A 17,222-nucleotide genomic window follows, 5' to 3' on the forward strand; every position below is an offset into this window, starting at 1 on the left:
TTGATAGTCCTATTGTTCACACTCAGCTGGATTCTGTTATTTTAGAACAATGTTAGATTCACTTTTTAAAGTTTTTTTAGACTTGGTCTGACCTGGGAACCAGGTTAGAAAAGGTTTGAACTAGTAAAATATGCAAAATGTGGTTTTAAGCCTCTCCTTTAATGTGGAAAGAGGAAGAAAGGTTTTAGTCAGTTATAACAAATCCAGTAAGGGAACTGTTTACTTAACTCTCACAGTTATTTATTTTAATTTAATTTCTCAGAAGTTTTCAGCTGGGTTTAGTTCATGTGGGCTGACATACTAAAGAATGGTTTTTACTGATACGTGTTTTTCAGTTGTTACTCTGACTTCAGTAGTTATAGCCATTTTCTTTTGGACATTCTGATGCAGTAAATCCCAAAACCGAAAGGAAAATAACTGAAGAGGACTTTGGAAATGGGGAAATATAAAGTACAATCCTTATAGACCTAGAATTTAGGTAGGAAGGTAGCATTTGAGTTTATTTTCCCATGAATATAGCTAGCATATATACATTTCTGAGGAAATAGTGCATATTTTTTTCCTATATCAACAAAAATAATTGTAAAAATTGCAAGGAATAGGAACACACTGTGTTGGTGCCAGTTGGGTGATGCAGAGACTTTGCTGGTTATGCATATCTGGCTTTGGCCTTGTTAGAGCCTTCCTAAATTTGGGTCCAAGCTGCTGGACAAATTGTCTTGTACTTTATGTTTTTGCATGTAAAAAAGGGGCTGCTTGGAATAAAACATGCCAGATGAAAGGTCCTTGCATTGTTCTTATGTCCTCCTGCCATCTTGGTTTGCTGACACACTGGAAAATGCCCCTGTTCTCCTGGCTCGCTGGGGACTTTGGAGAGCAGGAGGTGAATGGGCCAAAGGAGAGACAGAACAGAGAAGGGGTATTGGAGCAACACTTCCCCTCACACCTTATAGGCCCAGAGAACTTTCCTCTGTCTGGGATGTCCTGTCCTGGTGCATTGGCTACACTGACTTTTTGATCAGCCCAGGAGGCTAACCTTCTTTCCCTTCTTGAAAGAACTAATACAGAATCACTCTATATTTTCTAGTGCATTACCAGCAGACCTGGATTCATTTAGTTTTGATTTGATCCTCACAAAACATCAGAGCTGTTTGCAAAGCTAATAGCAGCGTAATGACAAAAGCAGCAGTGCCAAATACCTTTGGATTTGTCCTTTTTCTTCTCCTTAATATCAAAGCTAAAACCATGGTCTTGATTTATATGCAGGCTTACTGATGTTAAAGCTATATAATAATACATCTAAAGCCTAGCACAGTTTATAAATACACAAAACATGTAACTTAATAGTTGTTTGTGCTGGATCTTTTATTTTCCTGCATACTCTGTCCTACCTTTGTTACTGAGGGCACTAATGCTGCATTAATGTAAGCAGAAACAGCTGCATTTATCTTCATTTTATTCTCCCAAGTCACAGCAACGTGCTGGAACGAGAGTCATTGTCTGGAGCAAACCTTCTGAAAGTCTTTTAAGGGCATCCATCTGGGCAGACTTTGTGGTTATAGAAGGGCTGATGCTGTAAGTATTCATCCCACTAATGGTCTCATTGATTTTTATTTACGCTCTTTGTAGGTTGCCCAGAGTCTCAGTCTGAGTAAGAACTGCAGAAGATGTGCTGAATTCAAGAACTGCAGGCATGTGTTCAACTAAACCCAGGTTTCTCTATCTGTTTTTAGGGTGCTTGATCGAAGTGATGCCTCCAAAACAACCTGTCTGTTCTGTCTGCAGAGAAGCAGAAGAGAAGTGCAGTTGGTGAGCAGTGTTAAAAACCAGGTGCATAAGTTTGAAAATGTTGATCCAGATCACATTATTATAAGTAGTAGGGAAATGTCATGACTTACTGAGATTAAACAAAGACCTGCTTAGAATCTTGTGACTTCAGCTCATAAATGGATTTCATCACTCATTACAGCTGCATAAACAAATGCACGTGGTACATATGCATGTTTTGTTTTGGGAAGTTGTTGTTTTTAAAATCCCCTCAGAATTTTTTTAATTGCTCCTAACGAGCCAGCGCTCCCTGGTTCTGAAGCGATGCCTTGGGTACCTGAGCAGCACAGCCCACATTGCTTTTAAAAGGGAATAAAGTTTCCCAGCCTCTCTCCCCTTCTGGCAGCTGAACTGCTTTGGCAAGCAGGTTATTTTAAAGGAGAAACTTACAATATGAAACCTGGTGTCAAAACTTTTATTCCTTTTATGAAAATAGCCTTGCCCTGGTGCTCCTTTGGAGCTATGGAAATGTAATCCCAGCCCAGTCAACAACTGGAGAAAGTCCTACACGTCTGAACTCAGGCTAGTTTGTCACATATTTAATGTATTTGATTAATGTAATTTTTCCTGTTGTCCATAGCCTCGTTTCTGTGGATGGGCCTCTCACAAGGAATCCTAGAAATGGATGCCCTGTGATTACCCAGGGGGAATTAGCACTTCCCCCATGTTTTCTTGCCAATATGTTGCAAGTGGGATGTGGCAAGAGGAATCCAAGTTTTGGTCTTCCTTCTGTGATTGTTACCTGAAAGCACAAATGGTGCAGTAGTTTGGGATGCAGAGCAGACACTTGTCTGTGGATTTAAAAAGTAGTACAGAGCAAAACTATCAAGTCATTCTCATATCTTTACGTTTAAAGTAGCTGCTTTGAGCTAAGCCCACACTTTTCAGCATTTCCAGGCAGGCAGTTATCAAAGTTTAACCTCAAAAAACTTAAGATGGTAAAATGTCTTGGTAATTCTTTGAATTTCAATGTACCATTTCATATTCACAACTGAGAAGCTGGATTAATCTTGGGTGGGTAGTGTCTCATTTTAACTTTATACTGCAAGTTGTTTTTTTAACCATATCTAAAGGGAGATTACTTTTTTTATTTCCCCAAAGAAAAATGGCCAAACTTCTAGAGTGGAGTATCAAGGATACTCCATTTTTGTGGCTATTTTTCTGATAAAGATTCAAAAATCAAATTTAAAAATGGATATTGCTGGGGGAAAGTGGTACTTTTTTTTCTATTTCAGTCACAGCCTCCTTTTTTACTTATAAAAATCAGAGTCAGGAAAGTAAAAAGAGCAACAATATGGGAGAGTTCATGGTCAGGGCTGCTTACACATATATCCTATATGGGAGGATTTGTCCTGAAGTGCTTTAGTTTGTTTTGCCTCCTGGACAAATAAAACAGGTAATAACAAGAAATCTCACTTAAACGGAATGAAACTAAAACCTTTTGGCTTTTCTGTGAAGCAGCCTTAATTTTTAGGCAACTGGGAAGGAGTCTTAATTGTGCGTGTTCTTAAAGATTTTTAAACAAATTGCTGATTGTCTGAAGCTTTGGGTGTTCTCCTCCTTCTGTTAAAGCCCTTGGAGAATCCAGTTGCTCCTCACCTCTGGAAACCTTCCCTCTTACGTAGGGAGCTAAAAAGATGCCTGACATTAGAGACTTGCGCTCCAAAATGTTGCTGAGAATGCCTTAAAATGTCACATTAATATCAAGAATGGTTCACCCACAAACCATCTGTCTTTGCAGATCTCAGAACGATCTTTCAATTAGTTAATTAAGCTTCCCTGTTTCCTAATAAGGCCTATTTGAAATGCTCGGAGGCTGGGGATAGGGGGGCTGTAGGTCTGCACTGAGCAGGTGTGACAGTGCACAAGGGTCTCCCTGGGCAGTGGGAGAGCCCAGGAAGTCCTGCCTGGCCTTACCTGGATGTGCTGGCTGGGAAAATACCTGGCTTTGTCCTTATAAGGCCAAGGAACTGCTGCCAGAGCCCTGATCCTGCCCCAGCTCTTCCCAGCCCCGCTCAGCCACAGTCCTAAAAAGGCAGTTCCTTGCTCCTGCTTCCCACGGCCGAGCTCCCCAGGGAGGACAGCTCTGCCGAGCCAGGCATTGCACTCACAGGGAGAGCCGTCCTTATGGACCGTGCTGCTGCTTCTCAAGGAAGAGTTTAGGGGCACTGCTGGGCTTCTCCTTCCTCTTGTTTAGTGACTCATGAAAATATAATAGAGAGCGGTGTCCGACGCGCTGGCGCATTTCGGGAACGGGATAGATCCCTGTAGGATCCGCGCAGGGAAGGAGACGCACGGTGGGAAGCAGCTCAGAGCTGGAGTCTTGAAAGCATATTAGGTTATGGTTTTATAATAGAAAGTGCTCAGCAGCAATATGAGCTCAAAGCAATCCGTGTCCTTTTTCCTCCCTCCCCTGGCTGCCAGTCCCTGCTCTCTGCTTGTGCTCGCTCCGTCCTTCGTGGGGCCATGCTGGGCTCTTGGTTTCATTTGTGCTGAAAGCCAGGAAAGGGTTTTCTGCTCAGATTCACAGTGTGGCATCACAAAACATTGTGCTCGTGTAACTGAGCGAGTGGTGAGTAGGAAAGAGGGGGGAAAAGTTATTAATGCCCCGTGCTCTTCCTAATGTGAAACCTTTAGGTGCTGTACTCTCCTTCTGAATAAAAACTCTTCAAATGCTGGGTATTTTATGAGACAGTTTTACAGGTTTCATTGAAAATTTCTGAAGGATCTGATTATTGGCTTATTTATTTTACATGCCAAGTGACAAGCTTAGTTACAGTCTGATAGATTTTTAAGGACAAGTTCTTCACTGGAGCCAGATTTTGGAAAAGCTTGAATATGCTAATTCAGATGGGGTCTTGCACAGGATTTTTTCTTTTATTAAATCAACAAATCACCCTACCTTAATTTGAAATAATAAAGAGGAGTGTTTTTTAAAATTAAAGATCTGTGAAATTCTGGCACTGAGCAGTCACATGCTCATTTCAGAAAGGGGCTTAAAATAATTCTTTTTCAAGGGGGCTGTTTGGGAAGAGTCCCTGGATAGTGCGTGCTCTGTGGAGCGTGGGCGGCGTTGGGGTGCAGCTCCAGCCTCTGAACACGTTGTGCTCGGGCGCAGCAGTTTGTCTGCTCAGAGCCACATGCTTCCTTCCTTTATCAGGCTGCTCCTGGCAATCCTGCTCAACCTTTGGACTTTATGGCCTCTCTCAGGATGTAGCATTGGTTCCCTAATATCTCTTCTCTTGTCTTTTGCCAAGTTTCCAGCAGGCAGTGAGGCCACGACAAACAGGGTCACAGGTGTTGAAGGAAGTCAGCAGCACAAACAATTATTATTATTATTGTAAAACTGGGTTATGCAGTTGCAGGGATGAAATGCTGTTCTTTATAAATCTGGCATACCATCCCCATCTTTTTTTCTGAGTTTAAAACATGTTTTGTAGCTCCTTTTGTACCACTGCTAGGTGTGTGCTATGGACTTAGTAGGTGGGGTTAAGAGTACTGATGGTATAGATTAAAAAAGAAAAGAAAAAGGAGATTGCCATGTGCTCATTTAATGCACGCTGTTAGCTGAGAGCTGGTCTGTGTTTCTAATGTTGTTTTTATACTGCTGGTTTCTGAAATATCTGTCATGTAAAACGTTAAAACAAGTTATTCCCATGTGTGAATGGTAGTAAAGGAAATATTTAGACAATAAGGAAGAGGGTGATTAGAGGGGATCGTTGATCAGACAATAAGGAAGAGGTTGATAGACACTCTGGTACCACGAGGCAGGAGGTGACACACACCTATGGAATTCGATAATTTAGGAGGACCGTTTACAGCTGTAGGCTTTGGGCATTAAACATAGCAAAGAAAAGCTTAAGAAAACCCTGCCAAAGGGATGCTCCTGCCTCTGCCAAACAAGGTAGGGGGTAGCCAGAAAAGGTTGGAATTTAGGGAATACCACTCAATAAACTTCTTCCCCTTGGAATTTCTGTTTGCCTTTTGGTTGTGGTCCCGGCATACACCTTGTGTCGTGTTTTGTGACCCAGAGCTTTGGAAGATGTGTGTTTTTGGGAAGACAAACACATGAAATGACAGTGGGAGGACTGCCAGAAGCACAGTATACTGAATTCAGAAAGTGCCCACATATAGCTTTTAAAGTGAATAACATTGCCTGTCTTCCATACTCTGTCATTAAAGCAGAGCACCTTTAGCGGTGTTGGTATTTTTTATAGACTATTCCATCTGCAATCCTTTGGCTGAATGCAGTTACAGTGAAATCAAGGACAGTCTCCTTCCAGTATATGAACTAAGTTAAATGTAGAATTCAGAAAATATAAACTTACGTACCTCAGAAGGTTTCACTGCTTTAACCACACTGATAAAACAGTGAAAGGTTGTGATTTGAAGGTGAAATTTAGAAAACTTAGGGCCCTTTCCACTACAGAGGTGGTCTGAAGTCCCACAGTGTAATGGTAACTCTATGTTAGCCCTCTGTGCAGGCTCAGCCCTTTGTTCATTGTCTGATCATCAATCTTCAGTTAATTCAGTGGGACTCATGATGGAAAAAGGTGACTAAAGGTATCTGAATTTGCCCTTTTGCAATAGGAAGAATTCAGCTACTGTTCTGATAACGCAGGGTAAAGCACACTTTAGAACAAGCCAATGCTGTTAAACCCATGCGTAGGAACTGTAATCTGTGTTTATAAATGGGACCATTATTGGGAAACGTCACTAGCAGTCTAAGGAATCTTTAACCAATAGCTTATTGCTTCCAGGGATGGGCTCTGCAGGCAGTTTATAAAAAGCTAACATTTTACTCTTAGTGTGTTTGGCCAGGAAGCAAATACACTTTGCTGGTAAAGGGTGTTTCTATGTAAACCATACAAAGCCATGTGCTCAAGGCTGGCAATGGCATTGCCACTTGTAGAGAGCAAACTTACAGAATTTAGAGAATCAACTACCAGAGCTCAGTTTATTCATTGCTTTAGCAGAGTAGATTGGAAATCAGAACAGAGGAATTAGTACTGGGGAGTCTTTTGCTGTTAATTCACTCCTGCTAGTCTGTGGATCATATTGATATTTCGAAGGATGTTATAATTTCTTTTTCACTAAGTACAAATTCTTTTGTTTTAATGCAAAACCCAAACTCATCAGTGCTTGCAACAGGCATCCTAAAGGCAAATGGACCAGTTAGAGCCCTGAGTGACCTGGTCTGACCTCATAGCTGACTCTGCTTTGAGCAGGACGTTGAACTATATGTCCTTTTGGGGTTCCTTTAAACATGAGTTATCTTATGATCTGATGATTTGTAAAAATGGTGACTGTATCTCCTAATTGTATCTCCTTTTGGGGTATCATACTTTGAACTTTTTTTGAGATGGTTGCTTTCCAGAGAAGACTTCAGCACTGAGCACTGTCACCTGCCTAACTCTAATCACACCGTCAGTCCCACTGCAGTGAAATGCCATGTTATCCTTTGAACGTGGTTACTCGACCCCTTTGCAGAGAACACAGTGCCAGCCACAGGTCCCAGTGTTCAGTGTGTCACAGGGGCCAGACCATGAGTGTGTTATTCAGTTGTAAGATGGGGGCTTAATAAAACTCACAGGGCCTGAGTTTTTTACATGAGCCCCAAAAGCAATGTATGGTGATCCTGAAGGAGTTTACCAAAAGGAAGGTGGCATTTCCCAGGGCTCTCCTCACAAGTAGGTACATCCCAGCTTTAAAGATATCAACCAGAAACACCTTGAATTGCTGGGCTATGAACTACACAGCCCAGCTGCTGTTGCGCAAGTTGTGTGACGCTTGTGGTGAGGATGGGAACCTTAAAAATTGGGTAGGTAGAGAGCAGGAAATGGGAGCCATTACCTCTGTCCCAAAGGAAGTGGTTCCCCCTGTGAATCACAGCCCTGGCTTTGCTGTGCTGTGTGGGAGTGGCGTCCTGTCCCAAGCAGATATTCCCAGCTCCTGGGGCCTGCCAGGTCCGACTGCTGCAGGGGAAAGGAGCAGGAGACTCCTGGTCCCACCAGCACCACTCCTGTGAAGCCTTCCCCCATCGTTTGGGGAGCAGGGAGGATGAGGATGTGTCAAGCCTGTATGCTGCATGAATTGATGTGGTCCTTTGCTAGTAGGAAGGTGGCCAGAGAGGGACAAGGACTGCAGTCCTTTACTCAAGAGTTTGGCCATGTGCCACACAGTCCTTGGGTTATCCCATGGAGAACAAAACCTGCTGCTGTGTGAGACAGCCCAGGTTGCCAAGTCTTGCCTTCCCCCCCCCCCCCCGTCCCCCCCGTGAGTCACCCGGCTCTGGCAGAGGCTGGAACCCGGCTCACAGTGGCACAGGAACCTCCTGCCCTGGCTCTCACTCCAGCCTATCCTGGAGGAAACCCGTCGGCTCCCGCACCCGCTCTGCCTGTGCCAAAGAGCTGCCACACCCCAGCTCTTGAGGCCTTCTTACTCATAATGGAGACAGACACTGAAACCAAGCAGTGCCTCCTCTGCTCCCTGTGCTCTGTGGCTCCCAGAGCCTTTTCCAGTGCCCCTTCCTTTTGTTCTGTCTAGTCCAAAGCCTCTGCACAGGGGCTGTTTCCATCCATTCTCAGGAAGAGAAGGCAGAATTGAGACAGATCCTGGCTGTTGAGTGTTGGTGGTATTTATCCTTCCTCAGCCCAGTAATGAGATAAATTCCCAAACCTCTGTTCGTCCAAGGCCGTGTGTGTTTCCTGGAGCAGTACCATTAATGACACAAGGCAGGAGTGTGCACAGTGTGAAGGGACAGAGCTGTGTCTTCCTCTTCCCTATCTTTCTGCTCTGATTAAGTGCACCTTCTTCCACCTTGAATGCTGAGGTGCACAGAGCTGCCCCACAGCTCACTCATGATGAGCAGATCATTTAGAGGTTTCTATTGTTTGTAAATCATGGTGGAGAGAAAGCGACCCCAAGTCTTCTGGAAACATTGTGGCTCACCAAAGATCTTTCATCTCAGCCCTCATTTCTTACTAAGAGCTTATCCTCATCATAGAGCTAGAGGTGCAGTAGAACCAATAATTTTGGAAATTTAGGTATTTGATATAAATTGGAGTTAATTTTATGGTATTAGCAAACTGATGCAATGGAATTTTTGTGTCATGAAATGTCTTTGCAGCAACAAACTCTGTCATTAGATCTTAATGGCAATCCATGAAAGTGCTTGCAGTTTTGGACAAAAGGTGGCACTTACCTAGTAAAATTAACAAGGGAGTGAAAGCCTCTAGGCCTGATAAGAGTAACCCAGGGCAGGTCTGTTGGTCTTTTGTGGATGGACTTCAGCTTTATCTGCTCATATGCCAAGATAGCCAGGTGTAAACTATTTATATTATAGAAGTTAAATGTTCCTGGTAAAGTAGCTTGTGGCCTGAAACAAGAACCCTTGCTAAGGGCCTGTATTTATTAAGTCAATAATTAGCTTATTAGGCATATAGCTGTGCCTGTGTAGGTGTCTGAAGTTTATGTTCCATCTGGCTTACATCCAGTGAGTTCAGGTGATTTGGAAAAGGTAGTCCATGTGTACACTGAGGAGCTGTAAAAAAGATTTGTTGAAGAAACAAAGGGAGAAGCCACACACAAAATGTCTCAAGCTATGTGGGAGGGGAGAAGAACTGAATGTATCTTTTCCACAGAAGTCAGGTTTAGCCAAAGGGCCAGTCATGAGGGTCAACAAAAGGCCCCTGGATGAAACAATTTCACTCTTATTCTCAGGAAGGAGCACTGGGAAGAGGATCCACATGTGTGCTGAGAAAAGCCAAACGAGGTTATGCTTGGACTCACACACTGTAACATGTGGGTTCAGAAGTCGATGACATGTTCAAATAGGGAAGGATGGTTGGATCTGTTGTCAGAGCCAGTGAACATCTCTGGTTTCACTGGCACCTCAAGAAAGGTGCTGGCAGGTGAATTCCCCTCCTGCCTGTAAGCTTAGGTAAGAAAAAACAAGCACATGGTAGGGTTTTAATGATAGAAAGGTTCTTACAGGGAACTGGAAAGCATGGAAAGGATTGCAGGGGTGGGAGTGCAATACGTTCTGGAAGGCAGAAAAATACTTGTAAATATTGTATCTATTCAGATGGAAACAAGTTCTTTTAGGAACATCTGATAATAATGTTTACAGTCAAATGCCATTTTTACTTTAAAAGTGTGAAGAGAAACTTCTGCTTTAGATAGACAGAAAACAGCCTGAAATCAACCCCCTGATAGCCCTCAGAAAATGCCATTTCCTTAGGTAGCTGTAGCATCTTGGAAGTTTGGAAGTTTGTTCTTCATAATAAAAAGGGGGACACCTTTTATTTCTGTATAATAAAAATCTCCCAAAATTGTGGTAAGGCTGTACAGTAAATTGAAACAAACTGTGTACTGAACACAAACCCCACCAATCTTACAAGGTATTTTGTATTTATTTTATGGTTTTGGTAAAGACAAAATAGTCAGTAAAGTCAGGAGGGGAAGTGAAATTGCTAGCTACCAAGTTTTAGTTGTTATTTTTAATGTAACAGTACCCCATTCCTGGATGGGGAATAGGCATGAGGTGACAGGTGGATGCAGATGGAACACCAGGAAACTGGGAGGTCAGGTCAGGCCACTGACACCAGGAATTGAACAAGAGTTGGATTGAGATTCCCAGTAAACCTACAATTAGATATTCAAGTTAATGAAGGAGAGGCTTAGCCTTAAGGACATCCTCTTCCTGGTGGTTTCTTGTACTCCTGGGTGCCAAAGCTTGTGGTGTTGTGAGCACAGATCTGCAACACTGACCTTAATGAAAGTACAGCTCTATCCATCCAGTATCACTGCAGTTTAGAGGCTGAATTAGCAATTCTGATCAGCCTCTGCTTTTTGTGCAAATGTTCCCAGGTGTTAATCCTTGTCTTAGTGTAATGAGTTGGAAAAGCTGTCGGTTGAAATCCAAGCAGCATCTTAAAAAAACAACTCATGTTTTTGTCATTGTTTTGACCAGTACACTGAGCCCAGCCTAGTCTGATTATTTTTCAAGTAGGAAATATGCCCAGACTGACAGCTTGTACCTTGTGTTTTATCTTTCAGAAGAATTTTTACAGTCTCTAGTTATCAGCTTTAAAACCAATGTAGGTTTATAGCTGAAAGACTGGCAGATGTTTAGCTGTTGTGGGGAAGTTTAAATACAGCTGTTAATTTTACATGCCGGTATAATGTGAAGCAGTGCCCAAGACTGCTGTGTTATAGTTGGTTTTTAAGGATCCTGGTACCCTAAGAAATTATTTCTGTCTCTTTTGCCTGTTCTTTGTACCTCTTTGTAATGCTTCCAGTGACTACAATCCTATACTTAGATAGAAGAGCTGATCTACTGGAACCTTACCCTGGGAATGAACTCCACTAATCAACTGCTCATGACTCCAACAGATGTTTCTGCTTATCAGACAATTGGAACCTCATGTTCTACTATATTTTTAAATTTTTTTTCCCTTCTTTTGATACTGGCAGCAAATGCCCCATTACACATGTGAGCTTCAAAAACTTGTCACATGATAGCAGGAACAAATTGCTAAGCCAGTCAGCAAAGTTCAGGTTTGAAGTGGTGGTCCACTGAAGGCAACTGGGTCTTAGAAGCTGAAGGAATCATTTATGGAATTACCATGCTGTGGTTTTGTTGTAAATGCCAATATTTTATTTCAGCCTCTTGTATGAAATTTGGAAATGTAACAAGAACTCGGATCACAACTCTTTTTTTCAAAGACTGAATCACTTTAGGATGTGGAGATAAAGTTAAGTGATTCTTTTGAGAATGTGAGTATTATCCTCTTGAAACCACAGAAAGGGGATGTGAATGGTTTATATGATTTTGTTATATACAGACTTATCTCCCACGGCAGGTCAAAATCTGTGAATTTTCAGACATGGTGGAAATACAGATGTGAAGAATTTACTTTTTACTTCAGTCTGTTTAGTCTATTGCATTTAACTTTCCTTTTCTAATTGATAAGTGACTGATGGATTCTTGATCAGTCAGTATCTTTGTATGATTTGGGCAAAAGGGAAAATAACGTGTGTAGAAAGGATGATAGACTGTCACTCCACAAAGATGCAGCTTATTCCACTGCCAACAAACCCAGAACTGCTTCATGGAAGGGAAACACCTGTTACAAGAGTACAATGGGACCGTACAAATTGTAGGCACTGGAGACACTTCTTGGGGATTAAAGCAACTCATTTGCAAACCATTTTTCTGTTAGCAGTGAGCAGTTAATCATGAACCTTCCCCTACCCACAGCTCACCCATACTGTGCTGATTCAGGAGCCATGGCAGGGCATGGCTAAAAGGCACAGCCAGGAGGTTTATCAGTATTCACGCTTCGTTAGCCAAGCAGGAGCCTCCCCACATGTGGGAGACCATAACCAGAACTTGTTCCTTTCACCCTTTCCCATAGTAAATATCTTAAATTAATGCTGTTGCTGGGCTTGGTTGAGATGATAAACACAATTACAAAGAGCAGTGGGAGTTGGATGCCGTTCTATTAATAGGAAAGGTGAGAGTGAGGGTAGAGAGAGTCAGTGGCTGCCTCTGCAGCCCCTCTCAGGATACTCAGTACCTCTGAAAATTTCTCAGCTGATAAATACCTAATCAGTTAAGAACATGGCCAATAATACCCACTGGGTATGTTGGCAGTTGTTTTCAAGCTGGTGACACACTCTCTTCTTTAAACACCACATTTCTTCCTGTTGCTTTAAAGCCAAACTCTGACCGTTGCCATTTGCATGTATTTGGTGGAATCTGAACTTGGGCTGAAGGTCTGGAGTGCAGAAGGATTTGTGTCTGCATAGAGATGCTGTAGTTTTTTCATGCCTGTGGACAGGATTTCTTCTTTGCTTCTTGTGCTTTCTGTGTAGAGTAGGAAACTGAGGAGCCCATAAAATATGGGGAACAGAAAGCTGGTGGATGATCCTCATTAGAACATGTGCAAGCATGGTGGGAGTGGGAGAAGAGGAATCATTAGAGGCAAGAATCATCTAAGCCAAGGGATGACAGGACCCAGAAAAGCTTAATTAGTAGTGCTGAAGTTGGCTGACAAGCCATGGAGAGAAAAAAATTGGTATTGATTTGAAACTTTGCTAAGTGCCATTGGAAACTGAGAGACGAATGATGTTGGTGGAATGACCTTTCAAAGGATCCAGAGAAGACAGCTTAATTCCGTGTAACCTTAACTTTAAGAACAGACCTGAAATGTGTAGAGAGATCAGAAATCTGATGGCCAGCGAGAGTAATTTCAAGTGGTCCATCAGACTCAGGAGAGCTTGTTTCAAATAGTTCCCAGACACACAGAGATGAGAGTGAAGACACCTGGTCGCCCAGTAGAAGCATTTCTCCTCCTCATTCTGGGCAAGAGGAGTCAGTAAACCAAAGCCAGCATTGCCTGTAACCCTAAGGAACTCTTGTAGATTTTTGGAGGGGTGTAAGAAAGCTTCGTTACCCTCTGTCCAGCTTCCAGCCTTGTGGCCAGGAAGATGGAGACATTCCTCCTTCCGGGAAGGATTTCCAACCGTCTAAAATCTGCTGTAGGGCTGACTCTGAATGCCGTGAGTGTGTCCAAAGCACATGACCGGGATGAACGGGTGCCCTGGGAGGACGATGATGGGAGCTGTGCTCTGGGCAGAGCGGGGGTCCCGTGGGTTAACGGGGCCAGCTCAGCCCGGGGGGTCCGGGCTGGCTCCTCTCGCTGCGGTTCATGTGCTCGCTCACACACACGGATCCATCGATGAGCTGTCATGTGCCGCCTGCACGCCCACAGCAGGAAGGAAACGGCTGGTCCCTCAAAGTCAGGAGTAGTAAAAAAAAAAAAAAAAAAAAAAAAAAAAAGGCAGCGAACAGCAGGCAGGCTGTGTATTGTCCCGATTCCTCCCGGACTGAAGGAATCCTTTGCCCCATGATTCATGCTGAGCTGTCTGCTCCATCCGGCAGGCACGGAGCATCCGGCAGCCGTGTCAGGCAGCCTCCCACTGGAACTGGGTGCTGCTGGCACCGCAGCCTGCAGCGTTTCAGGATTCTTTTGTTAGTCAGGGCACTGGCACTTCCTTTGGCATTTGGCTCCAGGAAGGCTTGTGTGTGAGGAGGGGCGCGTTTTCTTTTTTTTTTTTTTTGGTCCCTTTTTTATTTTATTTTTTTAATGTTTCTGTTGGTATTTTGTTCAGTTTCACATTTGGAACGTGAAGTTTTGGTCTAGACGTCTCCGTTGCTCCCGGTTCTCTGTAGGTCGAAGTCTCTGTTTTCTGATGATTAGCCAATACCAGCTGTTCTGGCAATGAAGATGTCTCAAATCAATCCTATCCTGTCTGGCTTTCCAGGAAGAGGCAGCCCTCCCCTCGCTCTCCACAGCCCCCGTCATCCAGGACTGAAATTTATCAGAGCTGCTGCGAGCAGGAAATTAGCTCCTTTACAACTTGTTCTCCACTGCTTCTTATTCATTTTATTGTTTTAACATTTTCCAGAAAACAAGGCAGAAAACAAACCTGCTTCCTCTTTAGAAGAGTTGTGCTGTTAACCTGTGAAATGCTTATTTCCTTGGCAGGCTACAGCTTATCTTTATAGCAGAACCACAAGATTAAAATCGGTTAAAGTTGAACTCAGATAATGAATAAAACACTGGAAAACATTTAGTCATCCTTTAGGATCCTGAAGATAAGGATTTCTACATATAGGCATCAAAGCTGTGATGAACACCAAGGGAGGGATGGGCTCAGGAAAAATGGAGTGAAGGGTGCTGCCCACAGACTCAGGAATGTGCCTGTGAGGAACTTATTTGGGGGCCTGGGTCTTCAACACCTATATTAAATAGACTTGACTTTCCTAAAGAGCTGAGCACCTGTCACTTCCATGTATGCAAAACTCATCTTAAAATTGCATTCAGGTAAAGTGTTTTTCACTTACTTTATATCTGACTTCAGATGCAGATATACTAATATTTTAATGTTTTCTGTGTGTCTTTCCAACAGCCACATTGGAGGATTATTTTTCTTTGAGATTTTCAGAAGGAAGACACTCTCTTAATTAGTATCAGATGGCTTTGGTGTTGTTCAGCATTAAAAATAAATCTCTGCCTTTGCCAGAAGTAAATCTGGCAATTGTGTGCTCCCTGCTGCAGGAAAACAATGTCTCTCTTTAGAGCTCCGAACCAAGCTTTGGCAATGAAATGGGGCCCAATGTCCATTGATCTCAATGGAAAACCTATTATTAGAAGGATCACTGTGACCACATCCTGCCATCATTTTGTACCCAGAACCACCACTGAGGTCAGCAGGATTTTTGTGCAAATATTTATGGCAGGATACGGCCCACTTCAGGGCATTCTGAGGGCTGACAAGGCCTCAGCTGAATTGTTCCTTCTTCCAGTGTTGATCCTATCAGGCTGCTAAAATCTGAGCCATGGACAAGTGAAAAACCCCACCATCCAAGCTGGTGTTGACTGAAACCCAGTAATGCAGTTTGGGCAATTTGAGCTCAGACATGAGGCAAGACTCTGGCATTGCACAATGTCCTGGTGGATTATGCCATGCCTTGGATACTGGATGGGTTGTATCCTTCTAATTCCTCAAGAAAGCAAGGAACCACTTTGATATGTCTGTGGCTTGGGCAAGTGAAAACTGTTGATAATTGAGTAATTTAAGATTTTCGTTTTCAGCAAATGCTTTGCATGTGTGACTAGTGCAGCGAATTTCCTGCTTGCCAGATTCAGTTCTATCAACACTTATTGGAACCACGAGCTGGGCTAGAGGGAATGCTCTCTCCTTTATCCTTTTGATATGGGGAATAAATGAATTCTTTTCAGCTTACTGTACATCTGTGTTTTCACTGGACAGCAGAAAACTGTGTCACTGACTCACTGCTAGATCTTGGGTAAATCATCTAATCCTGTCTATCCCAGTACCCTCATGTGCATAAATAATGTAATGACTCTCATGTGTCTTTACAAGCTGTAAGAATAACTCAGTTTATGAAGTTTTAGCTTTACTTTACTCTTTTCCACAACATTTTATTGGTGAAAGAAGGAGGCTCTGTTACCCAAGTCAAAGTCAAAAAGTTTCTTATCCCTGCTGGTTGCTGAAATATTCACTATTCACAGGTTTAGATAATTTGCATAAATTACAGCATTTTAGCCAAAGTGTTTTTCATACCTGTAGGGCCTGACTTGAAGTTGATATGGATTTGACACTGCAGAAATTTCTCTGCTAAAATGACAAGCTGGCATTTTCAGCAATAGCTGCTGCAGCCCAGCTGGGGGGCTGGAAGGTGGGAACATCTTTCCAAACTCTGTACATGGATTCTCTGTAAAAGGTAAAAGAGGCACAACAACGAAATGATGCTCACCTGAAAGTGGAGTCACCCCTTGGTTCATATGAGGAGTGCAGTTTAGGTTGAAGCCTAAAAGCTTAGAAAACAAGTTCAAAGCTTAATCGTTTCCCTTTGTATCAACATCTATAAAGAGAAACAAAAAACCAAACCAAACCCAACAAAAACCTAGACCCCAAACATGGCTTGAAAACACAAATGGGCCATTCCACAATACCAAGCCTGCAGGACATTTTCAACTATAGACTGCACAAAATGATTCTTGAGACCCAGGACTGACATGGTCTATGGCCTCTTCCTCCTGCATTTTATGACTAAAGAAAATGTTACTCTCTGGGAAAGAATGACTTGGTAATATCAGAACTTTGGGTAAAAATGTAATAGTTTCAAAGGCACTGGTCTGTTGGAAACCTTCTTCACTCAGAGGTAAAACTTGTGGAGGGAAGAGACTGCAGCATATGAGAAGATCTGAGAATACAGGGGATGGGTGATATTCTCACTAAGAGCACTTCTAAGGGACAGGAGGGAAAAAGGTTTGTGTCTCTGCTTTGATGAAAAGAAAGGTCTACTTTTCTATTAGCCCAGTGCAAGAATAAAACTAAATGCAAAACTTCAAAACCAGTTGCAAAACATATTCTTGTTTTCCAGCCAGTTCTGGGCCAGAACGATTCTGGAGGGAGAAGTTTCCTCTAAAACAGGAAAGGTGTGATCCTGCTCCTGCCCCTTAGTCAGAGGTGTCTGGCTCCCCAGTGGAGCTCCAGTGGAGCAGTTTCCATCTGATCCCACACAGCATCCCAAGCACAGGCAGTCAGTGCCTCATGGACACAGCTGTGGTTAAAGTGCTGAATCAGGACTCAGACTGGCTTCAGTTCTGGCTTGCCCTGAGATTTCTTACTTCATCTTGAGCAACGCATTTAATGTCTGTGCTTCAGTTTCCTATCCATGAGGGTTTGCCTGCATGAGGCATCAGGGACCTGCTTTAAGTACAGATATTTTCATTTAGTACAACCTGTGACCATTTAAAGGTTAGTTTAAACTTTTTTGGATAGATTTAAGCTAA

The 17,222-nt window shown here is 42.9% G+C and overlaps 1 protein-coding gene across 9 annotated transcripts in view; it reads left to right on the forward strand.

Annotated features, from left to right (window-relative positions):
- The window catches only part of FGGY (FGGY carbohydrate kinase domain containing), a 259,987-nt gene that overhangs the window by 6,276 nt on the left and 236,489 nt on the right, over positions 1–17,222 (forward strand). For 7 of the 9 annotated variants that reach the window (XM_032117383.1, XM_032117385.1, XM_032117374.1 and 4 more), the window contains one exon: positions 1,734–1,830. The gene's annotated coding sequence lies outside the window, so the exon portion shown is untranslated. Of the gene's footprint in view, positions 1–1,733; positions 1,831–17,222 lie in introns of those variants that run through there. The other 2 variants (XM_032117377.1, XM_032117375.1) reach the window with 2 other exon arrangements.

This window comes from Corvus moneduloides, chromosome 9, assembly GCF_009650955.1.
Source record: "Corvus moneduloides isolate bCorMon1 chromosome 9, bCorMon1.pri, whole genome shotgun sequence".
Taxonomy (NCBI): Eukaryota; Metazoa; Chordata; class Aves; order Passeriformes; family Corvidae; genus Corvus; species Corvus moneduloides.